Consider the following 10,319-nt stretch of genomic DNA (forward strand, 5'->3'; position numbering starts at 1 on the left):
GCATATCGTTATGTGTGTATGAGCCAGAGCTTCCCAGGAGCGACTTGGTGCAAGTAATGGGGGGTGGGGAGCTGCATAGTAACATCAGTGACTCCCTAATCGGTTACTTGCCCAGGCACCAGGGTTAGAGACACTGACAGAGAGGAAAGCAGTCTGCAAGCAGCAGCACAAATTGAAAGGTTCTGACAGAGCTGGCCAATGTTAACCAATCCTAAATCAGCCCCCTCCCCAGTTTATTTGCTGATTTATTTTGATCACTTCTAACAGGTGTTGACTCTCCCAGATATAGTTATACAGCCTTTCCATACACCTAATGCAGCATGAAGGGGCTCAGTGAGGATGGCAATGTAAGTGTGTAAGTGTATGATGGGGTCACACAGAGAATAAAAGGATATCTGTCCTGCCTCATAATCCAGGTATACCCTCACTCTGTCACAGGGGATATTGTCAGGTAACTGGATCCCTGTAATGTCATGTCTCACTGAGTACTGATTATTATTCCTATACACACACCAGGACTTATTACCTCCAAGGCGTGCCCAAACTCCTATCCTGACTATACTGGGAAAACACATCCCCACCATCCACTGCTCTGATTTACTGACATCCACTTCCCAGTAATGTCGCCCTGAGGAGAATCCCCTGGTGCTTATTACCTGATTATACTGAAATCTCTTTGCTGACATTAGACGATTCTGCATTGGACACGTGGATGCAGTTTTCAGGTCACATGATATATATATCTTATCACCAGCTGTGGTTACATCCAGTAATAGGTCTGTAGCTTCCTGCACATAGCCCCCTGTATTTATACCTGTTATTATATCAGATACTGTGTGTAATGCCCCTAAGATGAGACCCACATCCAGATCTTCTACACCATGGACCTGGTTATCATGTCTCTCTGTGTCCTCAGTATCACACAAGTCACCTGTGTCTGGTTCCTGTAAGACAGTCACTGGATCACACATGTTACACAGCTCCTCAATGTGACGCATCTTCCTGGACAGCTCATCCTTCTTTATTTCCAGCTGCTGGATCAGATCAGAGACTGAGAGTAAAACGCGCTGTTCCTGCCTGGAGATCTCACTCAGGACTCTCTTGTCCAGGTCTTCCAGCTGTCTCCTGATGTCTCTAAACAGGACAGTGACTGTCTCTGTTACACCAGCTGCTTTTCCCTGATCTCTCCTGTGCTCCTGCAGACTCTGGACTCTTTTCTCAGTCTCCTCTCTCTTTGTGGTCAGTTTCTGCAGAACATTTCTCAGCTTTTCCTTCTTCTTCTCAGAGGCCTCATCCAGCGTCTCCACCTGATGTCGTTTGTGTCCCCCAATCAGATAGCAGTACACACAGATACAGGCAGCATCCTCAGTGCAGTAATACTCCAGGAGCTTCTTATGGACGGAGCATTTCCTGTTCCCCAGAGAAGTGGTGGGATCAGATAAGACGTGTTCTGCTGACTTGCTGTGTACTCTCAGGTGATTATCACACAGAGAAGCCTCACAATGCAGACAGGATTTAACAGCAGGTACAGGAGAGTGAATGCAGTAAGTGCAGAAGATCCCAGTCTCCTCCTGATCTGGTCGGGTAGACAGGAAACTCCCCACTATGTTACACAGAGGAATGTTCCGTATTAGTGCAGGACGCTCCTGACACTCTGCTCTGCATTCAGGACATCTATAAACTCCAGATCCCTCCTGTGTATCCAGCACACGATCAATACAGACCCAGCAGAAGTTGTGGCCACATCTCAGGGTTACAGGATCTGTATAAATGCTCTGGCAGATGGAACAGTCCAGCTCCTGTCTCAGATCAGCAGACGCCATCGCTGGCAGCAGAAGAGGAAATGAAAGTCTCTGACACTCAGATACCAGTGGGTGTGTTTCATATTTACACAGGGCGAGGCTGAGTTTGTCACTAATGCTCCGTACACACAGAGCAATCAGCCAGCGATACGATAATCGCTGGCTGATTGTCCTGCCCCCTCCCTGGTGTGCTGGATGATCGATATCGCTATTATCCATATGTGCCCGTGCATCGCTGGTCATTGGCAGGCTGGTAGGGAGCAAAAGATGATTGATTTGAATGGTAACGATATGAACGATATCGTTATCGTTCAAATCGTGCATTAAAATTGCTCCGTGTGTACGGAGCTTAAGAGTATTCGTACTAAAGCTGGGGTACACACCAAAAGATATATTACACTTAATGGGCGATATATCCATAGTATATTGATATGTCTGTGAACAACTGCTGCCAGCGGAGGGGTGGAAGAGGACCTCGGACTGACACCAGTGGCCATGGGGTGTGTCTGGGGTAGAAGAGAGGGGTGCTGGCACAGTGTGAGGAAATCCTTATGGATACCTCAGCTGCAGGTGAAGTATCACTTTTCCAAAAAGCTGACTCCGCAAAAACAGCAGCTGTTCGGAAGTGATACTTTTGTTAGGGAGGTATGATGAATGAGGCATGATGAATGCCTCAAAAATATTTTTTTAAACTTGTAGCGAGTTTAAAACATAATTATCACTAATGGTAATGATGAATAGACCCCCTAGTATGTACCATATTTCTATACAGTATATCCACCCCTAAAATACTTATATTAGTTCCAAAGGTGATGGAAGCCAGGTACAGATATGTCCTCTTGGAGATTTAGCTCTATGACCTGCGGCCCGATCAACGTAAGTACGGGCGCCCGTTCTACTTAGCCGTGGAGAGGGAGGGTTAGGTTTAGGGCACCCCGGTGGGGGACTTAGGGTTAGGCACCTCCCGGGAAGGTTAGGGTTAGGCTAGGGGGGGTTAGGGTTAGGCACTAGGGGGGGACGATAGGGTTAGGCACCCCCTTGGGAGGGTTAGGATTAGAGAGCGGGGAGGGGGAATTAGGCACTGACGGGGGGAGGTTAGGGTTAGGCACCCCTAAAGGCGGGTTATAGAGGGGAGGGTTAGACTGTCGGCATTCTGTCCTGCCGGGCTCTCCCTGTCGGGATTTGAACCGGCGGCTAAACAACTGCTGGTAAAACAATCCCATTCCGTCCTCTTGCATCTTTGCTCTGTACGCAGAAAATCGCGCCATGCATGGCTCGAACCGTGCGCCTGCGAGCGGATATGTGCACTGCGTTCGCTCCCTGCGACTCCATTGGATTGCACGGTGCGATCACAGAGCGCCATAGCGTACCATAGCATATGCTGCTGCGGGTAATCACATGGCGCGATGCGTGCGCATGTTTTTAGCGTGATCAGCATGGATGTAAAAGGACACATCTGTATATATAAATGCTATTAATGAATATTCTTCTTACTAATTAATTGGAGAAGAAATAATTTGGGTGATGCAGAAGCGCAGCGCCTGATTTTCCCAGCATCCACCAGGACTGTATGTAACTGGGGGCCTGATTCAGAGGTGGACGATTCAGAGGTGGACGATAATCCCGTTGCGACTGTGGGCCTGATTCAGAAACGTTCGCAAGCAGCCGCTCGCTCGTTCCTGGCCGATGTTCTGCAATTGCGCATGCATATGCACCATTATGCGCATGCGCGACTGAGTCTTTGCGAACAGATATTTGTTCGCTCGTACGGACTGCGAGCAGGAAGTGACTTCCAATAGTTGATTGAGAGAAAGGGCCGTTTGTGGGAGGTGACGGGGTGTTGGCCTAAAAACGCAGGCGTGCCACAGCATTCGCACGCCGTTTTCGGGGCGTACATAAATTAACTGCTGCGAGAGAGAACGAAGAGCGGAAGTAGTAATACGTCACTCTGCGAGCAGGCCTCAGGTCGGGATGATTGACCAGCTTGTGGTAGGGTATGGTCTCCCGCAAGACCGATAGTATTTTCGTTAGCACCTAGTATAACCGATGTAACTAGTGATGTTACTATTTCAGAGCCCACAATACAATCACCTAATAGTCTGCAAACTTCTTGCTAATAACAAGGCTAATTAGATGCCCAATTGTTCCAGTGCGTTTGTAGGAGCAAATTGGCTTAATTAACCAAATAATTGTTGGTGCTTATCGAAACATGTTAGTATAGCAAAGTATCCTGAAGCTAGTATTATTTTCTGCTTTTGCGTAAATGTTGTTTTTAAACAATTACCTTTTAAGTGTGTTTGTTAATTTTTTGAATTTTATTTTTTATAATAAAAAAAATAAACAAACAAAGGTTTAACCCAAAAAAACCAAAGGAAAACATTTGGACAACACTTATGTTAATTAATTACATTATTGACATCATTTGCTTAACATATGTTGTGATAAACCGATAGACAATCGAAACATCACATGTGGTGGGGCAGCTAGAAAGATGGAGCAGCACTGATGGTGAGAGGCATACTCTGCTGCAGAGACCCCAGAGGACCCCAGCATGGAAATGGGTGGAAGCTCAGGATGGCCACCTCAAGGACCCCAGAGGAGGACCCGGCGGTTGAAGTTTGGTGGGTTTGGCGCAGAGGACCCTTGTGTAATGGCCAGGATGAGCAGGCAGCACAAGGGATGTCCCAAAGAAGGACCCAGAGGGGGGACCTGTGAGAGTTGCTGTAGCCGGACCAGAGGAGGCCCTCACCTGAAAAACTGCTGCTGGGACCACCACTGTGACAGCTAATCTGTACCTGCAACTGGGACAGCCCACATAAGGACCCCGGCTCCAGGACCCAAGAAGACCCCTGCAAGAGAACAGATCAATAGATCAACAGCCAGCTGAAAGACCCCGGAGAGGACCCAGACCCAGGGAAGGTCACAGGACCGGAGTGTGCAAGGTGCTGCGGAGAGGAAGCTGGGCGAGGACCTGGTCCAAGGAAGGTGGCAGGAGAGCCGTTGCTGGGGATGAGACACTCGGTTTAATCTATTCTAACTTTGCTGGGTGGTGGGAGGAACATGTGCCATCTCCAGTTGGGGTTCCCTGGATGTGGCAAATGGGTACTGGCGCAGCGAAGGGAGCCTCATGTGTGGGAACCGTCTGAGAGCAGAGTAATCTGGTCTGGGCAAGCATAGTAGGTTCCTCCTTATTCACAAGTTATTTTAGTGACTGATGGCTGGAGATTACCCCATAGTATCTTCTTATGAACCCCTGTAATAAGTATTGGCAGTGATGGTTAATGCAAAAGTTTTATGTTATATGCCCTTAAAATGCTTCCAAGTGAATATTAATTCTAGTTAATGTGTTTGTTAATAGTTACATTGAATGCTTAGTATTTCCGATGTGCCTGAATGTAACCCCCCTTTACCTCTATAAAGGGACACCAGGTTACTAACACCTTTGTTACTCCTAATGTACCCACCCTTAGCATTCCTCTAAGTGGTGTACATCCCCATTGTCAGTGCCTCCACCCAAGTATTAATAGTCATTATGGGCCTACTTGAGAAAACCCACTTAAATGTTATAACTATCCATGGTTTAATAGGGAGCTATTCAAACCATATTATATGTCACAGGATATCACAGTGTAAAACTTAGGTAGACCTGTTTTTCTTCTTGGATCCTTGTGTCAAATCTTCAGGTAAGTAACTACACAAATGTAACAGTGTTAACTCATTTTTATGAAATAATAGCATGTACAATTGTTTTAAATATTTCTTCACATAACACAATTATAATAGTGTAATCCCATAAACATTTTACACAGATAAGCATCACAGTAACTATTAATACACTACTAATGTCACATACTTTAACAGATACTTAAAAGGAGCATATAGAATCACATTACTTGGCACTTACAATTAATACCCATCACCAACACATATGTTTTACTTCTTGTTAAAACCGATATTGCATCAGAAGAGGAAGTATACCAATCCCAAAGTGATGAACTCATAAAATCTCATCTAAAGTTCTGTTACATTAAACTCACTCCATTAGACATTAAATATCCTGACCCTGTCCTATATCAATCCCATATGATTGTCGCATAGCATCACGTGTGAATAAAACCTATACCATTTAAACCTATATTATAGAAAATAAATAACGTGACATATAAGTCTTTAGTTGAGCTATTAATATTCCCCTATAATGTTTCCATAGCTCTATGAGCCTCTCTGTTGTTATGTATCCTCCTTGAGCGAGTCTATTCCATAGCCCTTAGTGCAGGGGCCAGATGTAGCTCACAGTCTGATAATGGCTGGCGGCATTTGTAATATGTTACTTTATGTATATGCAGATTAACCCTAAAGAAGTTAACAGGTCTCCAATATACAGTACTTCACTGTATGTGTGAATAAAGAATTGCTGAAAAAATAGTTCACAGTACCACTGCTGTTTTATTACTCTAGATCACAGGTTACCAGAGTAAGCAGTCACCATGTATGCATGACAGGGTGCACTGGTGTGGGAGAGGCTGGAGAAGATGCTGGATGTGGGGTATCCTGTCTCCTATCAGTTCATCATACATTAAGCTGCAACTGCCCACTGCTTTCACTGTGAACGCAGGGTAGCCTCAGTCAGAATAGTAGAGGACTAGTCTGGCTAATGTGGGGATCATTCACACTTCAGCCACTTCTCGTGTTGGCTTTGTAATGTTCTGCAGTGGGGTAGTTACAGTAGGGCTATAATAGGGATTGTCCACAGCCCTGTCAGACGGTAACAGTAAAGTCTACTTTCTCCCCCAGCACTTTCCTTTCAAGGCAGCTACCCACCTTCTCTTGAGGGCCGGTCAGCTAGATACTTGGGGCTCTATTTACTACAATCCGCATATTGAATGCGGATTGTAGTGTGATATTACCGAGTGAATTTGCATTGCGAATTCAGGCAATATCACAGGGATTTACTATAAATCCCTTGCAGGGACAGAGCTTGCGATAAAGCTCTGTCATTGCGGATCCCATCCGCACTCTAGTCACGGTATTTTCGGAAAAAATATCGCCAGTAAGAGCCCGCGCATGCGCCGACCCACCGTCGCTGCTACCCCCCACCGGCGCTAAGCCCCGCCCCCGGTGCTAAGCCCCGCCCCACACTATCACGGACCCCCGTGACCCCCCCTCCCTCCCTTCATTACACTTACCTGCATCCTCCTGGCCTCCGGTGATCTTCTCCGGGCTTCCCGATCAGGTGATCTCCCATTCTACACTGGGGCTCGATCACCTGATAACCGGGCAGCAGTGCACTGTGGGAGACCAGCTGACCAGAGAGAAGCCATCACCGGAGGCCCGATCACCGGTCCCTCGAGTCAGGTAAGTAAAAAAAAAATTTTTCATTTTTTTCTTCTTTTTTTTACAGCAATCAGCTTGCGGTCTATTTAGACCACATAGCTGATTACTGGTACCGGCTCCCGCCTCTGCTCTCCCCGTTAGGGCAGAGTGGGAGCCCGGTAACCGGGGGAGACCCTGGATAACGCCACCTCCAGGTGGCGTTATTATCTCAGGGCTTCCCCCGGTATTTTTTTACATTTTATTTTTAGTAACTATGGTCGGATCACATTTCCCATTACAATTATGGGAAGTGCGATCTGCTTTACTAAAAATAAGTGATACTTAGGGGTTGGAGTAGAATTTTACTAATTCTACTCCAATTGCCCTATAGTAACTACAGGTGATACTAAAATAATGTGAAAAGGGTGTGAAAAAATAAAACAGCCTTTTTCACTTTATTTTAGTAAAAATAATGTTAATAAATAGAGCCCTAGGTGAGTGCAGTGCATATATGTACTCACTGTTAGCAGGGCGCTGCTGCCACTGCTAACTTGTCACTCAGTGACCTTCCCATCTGCAGAGAAACCCCTGGCCTCTTTCTGCTAACTGCAGCCCACCTCTGTATTACTGCTGCTGGGCTGTCCTGCAGGGAACTACCGCTGACCACCGGATACAGCCACTGCCGCTCCACCTCCCCAAATGTAGATGCACCCCTCCTCCTGGGATACAGCCTCTAAGCTATGGGGATGTGCTGCAGCTTCGCCCACTTACAGCCTCTGCTCACCACCGGGCCCTCTGCACTGCTCTGCTGCCGGGACCACCGCTGCTGCTGTGTCTCTCTCCCCCCCGGCTCTGTCATAGCCTGCCACCAAGCAGGCAGCCCTCCTGTCACTGGACAGTAGCCGGAACTTCCGGATCTGCCTCCCCGCTGACGTGGTGGCTGACGCCGGGACTTCCTGCGCGGCTCCTAGCCACTTCCACTCACGCTGCCAGGTCCACCTCCCGTGACGCCGCCTCTCTGGCATCATCAGGTAGACAGGGTGGGTGCCGCTGTCCCACCTTCTTCCCCAGCTGCGGCTGGGCTCCCTCTCCGGCTCTGCCACCCTGCGCCCAGCAGCATATAGCCGCTCACTGGCTGCCCGGGTCACAGGAGGGCAGGCACTGGAGGGAGGGATCAGCAGACTGACTCCCACTCTGCTGTCAGTTCCTTTTATATGTTTCTCTGTCCCTGCCCCTCTTTTCCTGGCAGGAACCTAACCACTCCCAGCCATATCACTCCGCCCACTTCTTCTCCTGTGCATGTGCATCTCATACATTGTGCACATCCTCACCACAGAGATAGAAAAAAGTACCACATAAAGTTATATGCAAATACATTAAATATATATATACATATCATGAACTACAATACTCCATTATAAATACATGACACACACATACATTTTACCTCAAGAACTGTGACTGCAGTACATATATATTTAACTCATATATGTACTTATTAATATAGTATGTTATTTAACCCTTAACCAGGGTTACATGAATTTTGTTAAAGTTTATGCTGCAGGGTGCATGAGGTTCATTGCTGGTGTGCAGAGCGTTGCGCAAGTGTTTCCTGCTATGAGTAAATTGCAGAGAAATATAACGGAGGTGTACAAGCTTGCGTCAGACCAGGCTGCTTCCTAGTAAGTTGGTATATTAGTAATATCTACTTGTTGATGAAAACACACTGATAATTTTCAAATAATACATGTAGCCATAGGGATCATTGTGCCTTATACCAGTGCTCGAAGTGAAAATTTTGAAGTGGGGGTATGGAAATTTTTGTTGAATACCCCCCCCCCCCCTCCTGAGCTTTAGGGATATTGATAATGAGAAGTAGCCTCTGCTTCCCTCTCTCACCCCCTGCACCTAGCACTACCTTATTCCCTCTCACCTCCTGCTCCTCACAGTGCCCACCCTACACTACCCACAGTACCTCTCAGTCCAAGTCTGTTGTCTGCGCTGACAGAGATGCTTCCCAATCCCCCGGCCCATAGTGGGCTCTCTGTGGGTGGCACTGCACAATCAGGGTCACATCTTTGATCAGCGTTTTCTGAGACAGCTGCTTCTCCACCTCTCCTTCCCGGTGGCAGTGGGCGCTCCTCAGCCGCCCGGCACCAAGCAGAGGCACAGCTTTGGTCAGAGTATTGGGTCCCAGCGCCAGGGCATGAGTGGAGATGCAGTGGCATGTTAAGCATTGTGCCGGCTGTGAACCAATCATGGGGCGGACCGGCAGCCAATCAGAAGCAGCCACGTGGCTACTTCTGTTTGGCTGCTGTTCCGCAAGCCGTGATTGGCTACTTCCAAATTTAAATGGCCACAGCCGATGCTTCTCTTTGATTGGTCACCAGTCCGCGATTGACCCACGCGGCTGGCAACAAGTATAAACTGACGCCGAATATGCCCCTGGCACAAGACCTGATGCTAGGTTAAGCTAGCACTGATAAGAGATGTGTCCCCAGTGGGACACATCTCCAAATAATCCTGCCGCTGCTGTTTTGCTGCTGGGATCCCATATTTGGTCCCAGCCAGGGCCGGTGCTAGGGTGTTCGGAGCTCCTCTGTAAATTTTTTAATTTGCGCCTTCCCATTATTTATAAAGGGACAGTGTGCGCCTTTGGCATGCACTGCAAAAAAGGAACATGGTCTCACTAGGAGCATCACATTGCCAGCTATATAATGCAGAGAGCGTCTCAATGACTGACATATACTGTAATACAGAGCAATGCAGTGACCATCAGATAATACAGAGAGCATTGCAGTGACTGTCATACTGTTTAATGAAGAGACCATCAGTGCTGTTAATGTAATACAGAGAGCATAGCAGTGACCTCCATATAATTCAAAGAGCATTGCAGTGACCACCACATAATGTAGAGCACATAGCAGAGAGCATTGTAGTGACTGCCATATAATATAGGGAGTGTTGCAGTGCCCGCAATATAATGCAGAGACCATCAGTGATCACTATATAATACAAAAAGCATTGCAGTGACCACCATATAATTAGGGATGTGCGCCGGACCATTTTTGGCGGATTTGGATTTGGATTTGGTTCTAATTCGTCATCCGGCTTTGGATTTGGATTTGGATTTGCCAAACTGCGGTGACTGGCTTTGGATTTGGATTTGGATTTGGATTTTTTGCCAAAATTGGCAAAAAAAGC

General features: G+C 47.1%; 1 pseudogene; it reads right to left on the bottom strand.

Moving 5' to 3' along the window:
* Nucleotides 1-652: 652 nt before the first annotated feature.
* LOC148473958 (E3 ubiquitin/ISG15 ligase TRIM25-like) lies at nucleotides 653-1,823 on the bottom strand (annotated as a pseudogene).
* Between the last annotated feature and the right edge of the window lie 8,496 nt (nucleotides 1,824-10,319).

Source organism: Taudactylus pleione, unplaced genomic scaffold (assembly GCF_031769625.1).
Source record: "Taudactylus pleione unplaced genomic scaffold, aTauple2 ptg000903l, whole genome shotgun sequence".
NCBI classification, from domain to species: domain Eukaryota; kingdom Metazoa; phylum Chordata; class Amphibia; order Anura; family Myobatrachidae; genus Taudactylus; species Taudactylus pleione.